The following is an 11,021-nucleotide window of genomic DNA, read 5'->3' on the forward strand; positions in this document are numbered from 1 at the left end:
GCTGTGTGTGCTGGTCAGCTGCTTAATTAGTGCCTTATCTCCAGAGAACTTGGGCCCAGTTCTTCCCACAGCAGGTCACAAGTGATTCCTATTGACTTTGATAGGGTAGAAGAGCTTGTATCATGGGTGAGAGAAGAACCAGGCCCTTTCTGTCTATGGTTAGCATTTACAGCTGTGTCAGTGTTGTTTACTATGTGGGGAAATAAATGAGACTACAGACTTTTGCAGTCTCTGAACAAGCTATATTTGTCGCCTGGAATAGATGGTTTTCTCCACTTGGCTCTTTTCCCAGCTAACGCAAATGATAAACAGAAGGAGCATATTGGTGTCATGTCCTGGGCATTAACCAAGGCAGTGGAAAGCTAACAGGCCTGGAATTCTTTGATTGTTATTGACTTCCATTTCTTTTGCCCAACTGTGGGCCAGACGGTGATCCCAGAGACAACCAATTTAAATCTGGAGTCACTCCACCTTGGAGTGGCTGAGATCAGAATCTGGCCCTCTTGTTTATTTTTCACAGCAGTCAGGGAAAATGGGTTATTTCCTTTTTTGTCCATGAAATCAGCAAAGCCCCCCTGTTTGCAAAGATGGATAATTAGCAGCTATGGCTAGGATTTTCAAAGGAGCCAAGGCGGGGTGGGGGGGGGGGGCGGAGGGAGGTGGTTAGGCACCCAACTCCCCACAAATGTCGAGGGGAATTGAGAGCCTGACTTTGAAAACCCCAGCCCATCATGTGAATGGTAACCCAAATATTTCCTGTGTGTATCTCCTGCAAGACATGAAAAATGTAACGTGGAGAGTAAATAGCATAGATTTCTGACCTCTGCAGAAGGTCGGGCTTTTTTCCATTGGATCCAAAAGCTGCTCTTATCTGAACGGAGCCAAGATGTATCAAAGCAATATAAACATCATCATTCAGCAGGCTTTGACTAATTTGAACCCTGCTTCCATGTAAAAGCAGGCTGTGTTCTGGAATCCTAATCTTTACCTTCACCTTTGAAAGAGGAGCCCAGATGTAGAAACTGGCAGCAGGGGAGTGGAATAAAGTCCATCTGTTGGATTTTACACATATGTAAAACCTCCGGTCAGTTTGCAAAAGGCAGCTGTTTACAACACCGCTTTGCTTCTACCAGGTTCGCACATATCGAGCTTTACAAGACCATGTCTAATGCCATAATGGGGATGTGAACACGGTGTACTGTAAACTCCCTTCAGCAGCAAACTGTGCTAACCCAAGCTGCCATTAGTTCAGAAGTGACGACAGCCAAGCTGGGTTTTTGGGTTTTTTTTGAAAAATACAGTGAATGTAGCAGAAGTCCACCTCCTAATGCAGGCTGGGCATGAGAATTCAGCCTGAGGTTTTATGATGGAATACCCCTCTTTGGGCTTGATTCTACGGACACTTACACCATTTTTTACACCTCCACAAGTCTGTTGTTTAGTGGAGTTGCTCCTGATTTGCATTTGTATTTGCATTTGATAAGTGTGAGTTGAATTGGCCCCTTTAAATCCATTCCACCTGTGTCTCGACCTTTGCTTTTCATTTTATTAGATGTGCCAAATTCTGTGCTGACTTATACCATCCCCCAGCCCCCTTATGCAACTCCAAGGAACTAAGATTCTCCACTCACACCAGCATAAATCAGGAGCAACTGTGTTGAAGTCAGTGGAGTTGCATCAGCGTGAAATTGGTGTTCGTGACGGGAGAATCCAGTCTGTTGGCTTCACGGAGATTGCCCAAGGTATAAATCAGCTCGGAATGTCACCCAGTTGATAGAAAAATGAAAGACGTGCGTGATTTTTATGTCCATTCATTGTAGAAAAGTGTGATGAAGATTTCCACTTTACCCGAATCAGCGTAGGGTGATATTTACATCTGGGGGAAACCTGATACGCTAGCGTCGGCCAAGAGATACCATGCCAATCCGAGGCCATTGTGTGTAAACAGAATGTCACTTTTGGAGACAAAAAAACAGATGTGATGGTCCACTAGAGCATTGCACTTTGGCAATCCCTGTTGTCCGTGGCAGATCAGTGCTAATTCTTCAGGGTTTTCATTTCCTTTAGGCATGCAGAAAAATACGCCATTCTGAAAAATGTCAGGGAGCTGATGCAATATGAGAGGTGGCCATCATGTTTGTGCGCAGTCATTCAGACCCCAAACAACTCTTTGTTTTCCTCGGGCTCTTGTCCCGCTGCTGTTACAACTGCTAGTCCTGGCTATTGTAGGAACAAAGATTTGGTCTCCTGAATGGTTGGGGAATGGCTGCTCTTGATGCAAGACCCTGCATTCACTTGAGAGCCAAGGGAGTTTTTCCCTGGATTCAGTGGGTGTTAGAGCAGGTCTGCAAAGTGCTATTACAGAGCTAAGTATTGTTAAAGGTAAATGCTTGTAAATAATGATTGCAGGTGCAGAAATCTGGATTGACTCATGGGCGGGGAGGGCTAAATCTGTCAAATATTCAGTGGATTTATTCCCAGCAAACAGTCTGACCAGCTCTACCTACACAATTACTCTTTTCATTCTTGTTTTTGAGCATTGCTTGTGCCACAGCAACAGATGTAAATGAAAAAAATCACATCACCACAACCTCAGGCCATGAGCGAGGCCGGCAGCAGATGCAATCGCATTAAACTTGGGGGCTAGGATCACAGCAAGTTCTATTTACATGAGATAAGAGGCTGGCTCTTTTGACTTTTAAAAAAACTGAAGAAGAAGAGTAAATGGCCTCTTGAGGATTTGATTCCTGTCCAGCTCCAACTCCACTATAAAAATGAAATTGGTTTTGTTTGCAGAGTCTCCAGTTCAAAGAGAAAAAATGATATATGGCTGGGGCCAGAATGCAGCAGAGATTCTGTGGACTGGTGGACTGGGGTATGTCTTCACTGGAGAGTTAACTTGGGTGGGAAGAGCTTTTCCCATCCCAACAGAAATGTTTGAGTTTTCAAAATGTTTCCTGTTCCGCATCAGGATGTAACCGAGACCTTTTGAAATTTTTCATGAAAAAGGAGAGAGAAAAACACCCAGAATAGCCAAGAGCCCACCAGTCAGGGCACTTGTGGGATATGAAAGAGCTACTGTCCTTGAACCTGGGTCTCCCCCAGTCATCCCAGGTGTCTGAGCCCTGGGCAGTTAGTTACTCTGAGGGGAGGGAAAGGAGGCATCTCTCTCTTATTTTGATATGAAAAACCTTCCCGAAACTAACCCTTTCCTGGGAAAAATTTCAGTTTCAGTGAATCAGTGTTTTCTGACTAAACAAAAAGTTTTCCCATAAAATTCACAGCCAGTTTTAATCGAGTTATCTACACTCCAGTTTGCTCCTCTTGTGTCAGCCAGGCATGAGTGTGAGCAGCCGCACTGCCAGGTAACACTCGAGTGGCTGTGTCCACACGGGCGCTGCACTCACAGTCTAAGACTTCTGCAGAGAGAGACCCCATAATTCCTTGGGCTGCAGTAAGCAGAGCTGCTCTAAGAGTTATTTCTGAGTGAATTCTGGGAGAACGTCCTGTCTGGGCACATGTGGGGAACTGTGGGAAGGCTCTGGAGGAGCAGAGGCACTGAGTGGCAGTAGCTTGAGTCCACACTACAGAGCGGCTGTGTTATCACTCAAGATGTAACCCATAGCCCCTGACGGGCCAGCCAAGTGGAACTCAAAGCACCACCATACTCCAGGGAAGGATGTTTGTGTGTGGATGGGGACCCAAGTTAGGGGCAACACTCCCCTGTTATAACTCAGGTTATCTTTGCAGTGAAGACAAGCTCTTACGGTCTGATCCTGTGGAAATTGTTCTCACCGGGCTCCCATTGAAGTCAGTGGGAATTGGGGGGCAGGATTTTTGGTTTGCATTGACGTCAGTGGAGTCACACTTGTTTTATACCAGTGTAAGTGATTTCAGAATCTGGCCAAAAGGCCAAGATTTTCAGAAGTGCCTAGTAATTATGAGACACCTTAAACGGGGCCTCATTTTTTAGCAAGCGCAGAGCTGTCCCCGTCCCCGCCCCCAGAAATCAGGCTCCCTTACGGGGTCTCCAACTGGGCAGTCAGGATTGCTAGTAGCTACAGAAGATCTTGGCCTTTCGAGCTGGATTCTGAAGTCACTTACGCTCGTGTAAAACAGGACTGGCTGCAGTGAGGGCAACGTAAACCAGCATAATAACCTGTGTGAGTGAGAGCAGAATCAGGTCCTTTGAGTATGTTCATGGAGGGTGACTCTGTTTCCTATATAGCGATCTGCCTCATCTACCCTTCATGCCCCAAACCCATGCAGCACGGACGCTTTCTTAGGTGTGACTTACTCACTGGTTGGTGAGAACTACTGGTCCCACTCGGGGCTTGATCCACAGAGAATATAAGCCTGTTACGGCCCCAGCTAGGGAAAGTTGGCTCTGTAGGTCCTGGCTTGCCAGCCAAGGCGGCAGCTAGCTCATATCTATAGAAGAGGATGTGATGAATAGAAATGTGTGAGTCTTGCAGTTGTAGTGAGGGGCATGAAGACGGGGGGGAGTGGGGGGGAGATGCCTCCCGTTGGTTGGACCTTGGCCCTGTTGTTACACGGGTGCCACTGAATAAGCTGCTTGTGATAGGAGCCATAGCAGAGCAGAGGGGCTGACTCTGGCCTTCTTGCTAATGTCTTGGGTAGTTCATATTGTTCTGACCCCCAAAAATTACCACCTCCCACCCCCTCCCGCAGTCTCCTTTGTAAACACTCCCTGCCACTTCTGGTGTATGGCGTTGCTAAACAATGGGTGTGTTTCACCCCAGAGGAGTCTGCATGTGAGGGCGGTGGAATGGGAGTGGATCCTTGTATACGCTGGACCAAGTCCTGTCCTCTGGTACCTGCATGTCCCTTGTATGTGTCCAAGGGCACGATTTGGCCACAGTTTGTACAATCGGTTAGTGAAGAGCTTTGAGATCCATATGGATGGCAGGCCCTGAATCATTGTGACCGGAGGGGGTTGCCAAGGGAAAGTGAAGCTTCATTATACAGGGAGTTGAGGCTATCCGTTAACTCAGAGCTGCGCTGTTCACCTCGGTTTTCCAGCTGACAGTTGAGGCTGCTTTTTTTTCCCCTCCTCTTGAAGCTGATTAAAATGTTCTGATCTATCCTCATATCCAATAAAGTCTTTGAAAGCCCCGCTGACTGCCGTGTCATTCTGGCTGCCAACCAGCTCTAGCCCAGGGTGATTCTGCACGGCGTTCTCAGGCAGGGTGTCCGCTCCAAAAATCACAGGTCCATTCTTAGTGAAGAACCAAGGCAATGATTCAGTAGCACAGCAGAGGGCACTCAAATGCCTGGGCTTTGGTACTGTGCCCACGAGTTGCAAGTGGCCTGGCATGAGCATTGCAGCACGTTAGCCTGTTGCAGTGCCCTCCCCTATTGCAATTCTCTGTGCCGTTGCAGTACGCTGCAACAGAAAGAACTCTTGCAGCTCGCTCCGTGGGCCTGATTCTCCTATGTTCAAAGGCGGCTGTACGCTGCTCTGAGAATCAGAATCAGGCTTTCTTGTGCAGTCAATTGCACCGATGCAAAGTGAGCGTGAAAGGGGCGCCGTTCTGATTCAGTTGCATTTTATGCTCATTTTGCCCTTGTGTAAATGACTTCACAGGTCACTGGAGAATCAGGCTTAATACAGTTATACTAGTGAAAGACTTGTGGGAGGTCAGAATTAGGCCCATTGGGTTTCCAAAGGTGATGTGGTTTGTTGTTTTCAGCATAAAGCAGCCGAGAACTAAAACCGCCCTGCTCCAAAACTGTAGATGAAAATCCCCTCCGCAGTGCCGTACCGCCAGTGTGCCTGCTGCATGTGTTTGATTTGATTTCATGTTTGAACGAGAGTGTTAAAGTTTGGATTTCTGAATGCAAGTTCCCTGCCTTTGTTTATAAATGTATCCCTCTCACCAAAGGATTTTAATTTGTGTGTGTCTGTTCAGTGCTGTATTTGGGGCCATTACACAGAGAAAGTCCCTCTGTTTGTGTTGCATAATAACATTGCTCAATCAGTCACATTCTGGATGCTCCTCCATTGCTTATTCTCTGAAATCTGTTTTTAATAGGCTCTCTATTATTTGACACATGCTTCTGCATCTCCTTCTCAGCTGCAATAAGAGACTTAGGCCTCCAGATGAATGTCTAAAATGCAAAAAGGGCAAAAGGATGGAAAATTCTATACATGAAAGCTACATCCAAATCTGCCATTTGGCTCTTTCCACACCATCCCATGAATTATTTATTGTTAATAACAATAAACAGCATGTAACATCTGTTATGGGGTTTTTTTTCCTGCAGTTTGCATATTTGTATATATGCTGCAGATCGGCCATTAGCTTTAAATATTACCCACTAATAAAGGGTGGCAAAAATATTTCATAGCGTTTGAAAAATGATAAGCTTTCCAAACACAATGACGCATTTAAAAAACCCAAAATTTCTGGCAGTTGTGATCAAGCATGAGGGTTGGTGGATTATTTTACCCTCTTCTGTCTGATGATGCGCTACAGAATAATTCACTGTGTTGTTATTATTTATCCAGAGCATTGGTCAGTGCAAGAAGGATTGTGAAGTACAGAGGTGATTATGAGGCTTTTCCTTCTGTCATTTAGACCAGTTGCAACTCCATTGACTGAAATGGAGTCACTTCTGATTTGCATTGGTATATGTGAGAGGAGAAGCAGCCCGATTTCATTGTTTTCCTTTGAGTGAAACCAGTGGCTGTGGCAAATGGATCATTCCTTACTGAAATAGTTCCAAAACCTTTTTGTTAAATTGGTTTGCCTAATTTATGAAGACAAATTATTTGGAGGGATGGGGAATCTGTTCTCTTAATAAACAGGGTTACTGAATGCTTTCACTACTGGTTGAGCAAAGAATACAGTCCCAACTTAAAATAGGAGAGTAGTTTCAAATTAATTTAAACACACACACAATAGGAGCCGGAAACAGTATTTCATTTCTCTTTGTAAGTTTCACAGGATCACATTATGTTACTGGGTTCTTCTGAGTAACCAGGATCCATTCTTCAGCACTGGTCAGTTTCATATGTTAAACCACTTCCATTCCCACATTGTTGGGCTCGAATGACCAACTGCAAGAAGTTGATGCAATGCATCTATATTTTAGATGATCTCTATTTATTCAAAGTAACTTATGTTATTTATTTAGATACCGTAGTGTGCAGTCTACATAATGCATTCTTTCTTTTTTAATTTATTGAGCAGAAATGGGGCCAGTGCAGTTTACATTTATTACATTTTACCATTTATTCTGAACAGTGAATAAAACGCGGCATGATTTTTTTTAAAAAGACAAAACTAAAGCCAGGTGTGATGCTGTTACATACTCAAGACAAGGTGAAAATAAAATGAGGATTGTATTGATTTCTGTCCAGTTATTTTCTTTCCCTTCTGTCTCTGTCTAATCAATGTCAGTGGGATGCTGCCTTCATTTGTGCTATTAACATTGCAACTGCTGGACCTGGTAAAAAGCCAAGCAAACCTGCCTTTATGGTAGCCCTCCCTGTAGGCTTTGTTCACATGGACCTCACTTGGCCCATTGGGCAAAGGTTTTAGAGCGGAAGAGAACCTGGGTCCTACTTTGTAATAGCGTTTCCGGAGTTCTTTCGTTTTTTCAGTCTCAGTGCAGCAAGCAATTCCCTCTGTTATTTCTTGGGCTGCATCTTCCAGTGGATAGCACACAAAACCAAGGCCTGGTCTACACTTAAAAATTAGATCGACCTAGCTATGTTGCTCAGGGCTGTGAAAAATTTTGTACCCTGAGTGCCTGGTTTGGGTTGACCTAACTCCCTCTGAAGGTGCAGTCAGGTTCATGGAAGAATTCTTTCACTGACTTGCCTAAGGTTAAACAGCACATCTGGTCATTTAATCACTCATCCCTGCCTTTTCCCCATCTGTAAAATTAAGATAATAATACCTATCCTTCCGTGTAAAGTGCTTTGAGATCTTTCCATGAAAATGACCGATTATTACAGTGTTATTCGTGATACTTTTCAGCAAGTATTGGCGGAATCTGCTTCACTGTTTGGGAGCCCTGGCAATCAGAGAGTTTCGGAGTTGTGGTCAGCAGAGCTGGACAAATAACTGATTTTTCTGCTTGCGGGCAGTGTCCAAAATACCAGAAAAAAATGTCAATTCGAAACCCAAATTTTTCACCATTTTGAGTAAACTGAAGAAGTCACAACATTTTTGTTTCAGGTCCAATGGAACCTTTTATTTGGCCCCAAATGAAATGTTCTGTTTAGTTTTCAAACATTTTAACCTTCTTTAAAATAATAGCAAAGGAAATGAAGGAATAGCGTCACAAAACCAAGGAGGAGGGGGCGGCTCCCTTCCATCCAAGAGCTAGAGCACGAGACGGGGGTGTGAGAGCCCTAGGCATACCCTCTTTGAGCAGGAATTTGAGCCCAGGACTTCTCTCCTCCTAGGAGGCAGCACTAACCACTAGGCTATCCTAAGTTGGGTTGCTCTCAAACTTTCCCATTGCAGCTGTTCCACTTAGTATAAATAATTAAATAGCTCCTGGAGCAGGGACGGAACAAAGGTCTCCACCCCTTGAGAATCGCCCACTAACAGGCTATCAAGTGATTCTTTCTGGCCTAATAACTATCCATGTATTTTATACATAGTCAAACAGCTTCAACGAGAGAGAATTAGAGAGCTCTCCGCAACTCTCAGAATAGTCAACGGTGCAGCTGTTAGGCCACCCTCCTGTGCGGGGCAAGATCTGTGTTCAAGATTTGTGCTCCAGAATGGGGACTTCAGTCTGGGTCTCTGATATCTCAGGTGAGTACCCTGACCACTGGGCTAGTGGTATAAAGGGAGCACATCCTAAAGGCACCTTAGTCCCCTTATGAATCTCTTCCTCCCTCCCGCCCCCCTGTTTTTGGCTGAAACTATTCTGCAACTTTGACACGAATTCACAAATAGTTTGTCAGCCCATAAACTGCATTTCTGGTGACACATCTCTGCATCCAAAAAACTTTGCCAAGCTCCAGCCATCAGCAAAACTCCGGGGCCAAGCTCGCCCTGTTTCTGAGAGCTCCTGGGCAAACTGTAAGTCATTGTCACCTTGTTGACATCAGAGGATCATGCAACAAGCACGGCTCTGATGCTAGCTTAACGGCCTAGACGCTGCATATGGCAACACAAGGTATTCTTCTGCCGAGTTAGGACTAGTCTACACTTAAAACTTACTGATGCAGCTGTGCTGCTGTACAGCTGTGCTGCTGTGCGAGCGCTTGTGTATGTGTTATGTTGACGAGAGAGAGCTCTCCCGCTGCCATAATAAAACCACCTAAATGAGCGACGGTAGCTATGTCATGGGAGACACTCTCCTGCCGACATAGCGCGGTCCCACACAAAGGCTTATGCTGACAAAACTTACGTTGCTCGGGGAGGTGTATTTTCACACCCCTGAGCGATAAAAGTTTTGCCGCCATAAATGCTAGTGTAGACAATGCTACAGTAACACCCCCTCCCCGAATGACGTTAGCTAAACCAGCTGAAGACCTCTTCTTTCAGCCTGGTGGTGTCTACGCTGGGGGTTTTGCCAGCCGCGCTTTGTCGCTTAGCCGGTGCTGATGGCGCTATGGTGGCAGAACGTTGTAGGGTAGCCCAGGCCTACGCCCTATTAAAAATCAACGGGAGTTAGGCTTTTAAGACTTCTCTGCACCCAAAAGTTGTATTCCTTTAACCCCAGCAGTATAGCTAAAGTGGTACAACGCTTCTTGTCGCTGTAGAACGTGTCTACACGTGTCTCTTGGGGAGCTGGCGTAACCTAGACTGGCAAAAGTACTTCTATACTGCTATAAACTGCATCTACATTAGGAAAAGTTGCTGGTACACGTATGCCAGCAAAACCTTCCTAGCGGTGAAAAGGCCTAACTCTTTCCTGCAACGGTAATTTCATTTACTGCTGATCTAAAAATAGGTGTTGCCTCCCGGGAGAGGGTAGATAAGAATTCTTTGGGGCCTGGTTGCTGAACACCCAATTTAAACTAAGGAGAATGATCTCCCCGCCCAAATCAGTGCTATTTGGCTGGGAGGTGTGTGGGGTGGGGGAATGATTTTTAGATGAAAAATAAGAAAAGTTTTAGGAGCAGAAGATTTATAGAGTTTTGAGGAATGGAAAAAGGGCTGTTTACATTTCCCCTCTTGCCACCCAGATTCCTGACAGCGGCCGCCGGCTTGTGGGGGATTCTAACACTCACATTCGAAGCTACACTCTGTAAATATTTTATGAACCATCTTCAGAGACTCATAAATCTCTTTGTGTGTGTGTGTGCGTGCGTGTGTGTGTGCATGCCTGAAGCAGAAAAAGGCTGCGATCTTCCTGCCAGCCTGTGTCAAAAAGAAGGGGGGGGGGGGCGGAGGATTTGATTTTTAATGATCAAATTGGAAAAGGCTGCCTGGAAAATCTGACGTGCACGACAGTTTGAAGAAATGACGGTTGATGCGAGAGGCTCGGGCTGCAGTTCCCAGACCGCAGCCCCCTGGATGGTCCGTGGGGGCTGCCCCGGAGGTGGGAGGCCTCTGCACCACAGCCCCCTCTGTGCTGTCAGGACTCCGGGAGCCAACCCTTAACATGGCTGTCCGGGGGAGAGAGGCTGGCTGCCAGCTCTGCCCCTTTTCAAGGTAAGGAAGGGGGTGGAGCTGAGATCTAGATACTCCCCCTCCCCCTGAAGTACCAAACCCTCCCCATCTCCTTCCAGTTTGGACACAGAGGTGGGGGTTGGCCTTCCTCACCACTACATAAGGAGCTGTCAGCAGCCATGACCACAGGATCCTAGGCCTTTACTGAGCTCTGCCAGGGCAGTTGAACTGATGAGTAAAAAAGGGGGCGGGGAGTGTTTTGCACAAAAAATAGATTTTTTTTCAGTGAAAATTTGAATACCAACATATTTTGAATTGGAAGCTGTGGTGCTTCGTGGGAGTTGTAGTTTGGGTGTCCCATGCTCCCATTCTCTTCTAGGGGCTGTGCTCACTGGTTGGACTACATTTCGCATG

Source organism: Emydura macquarii, unplaced genomic scaffold (assembly GCF_026122565.2).
Source record: "Emydura macquarii macquarii isolate MOO-44397 ecotype Brisbane River unplaced genomic scaffold, CSIRO-AGI_Emac_v2 contig_306, whole genome shotgun sequence".
NCBI classification, from domain to species: Eukaryota; Metazoa; Chordata; order Testudines; family Chelidae; genus Emydura; species Emydura macquarii.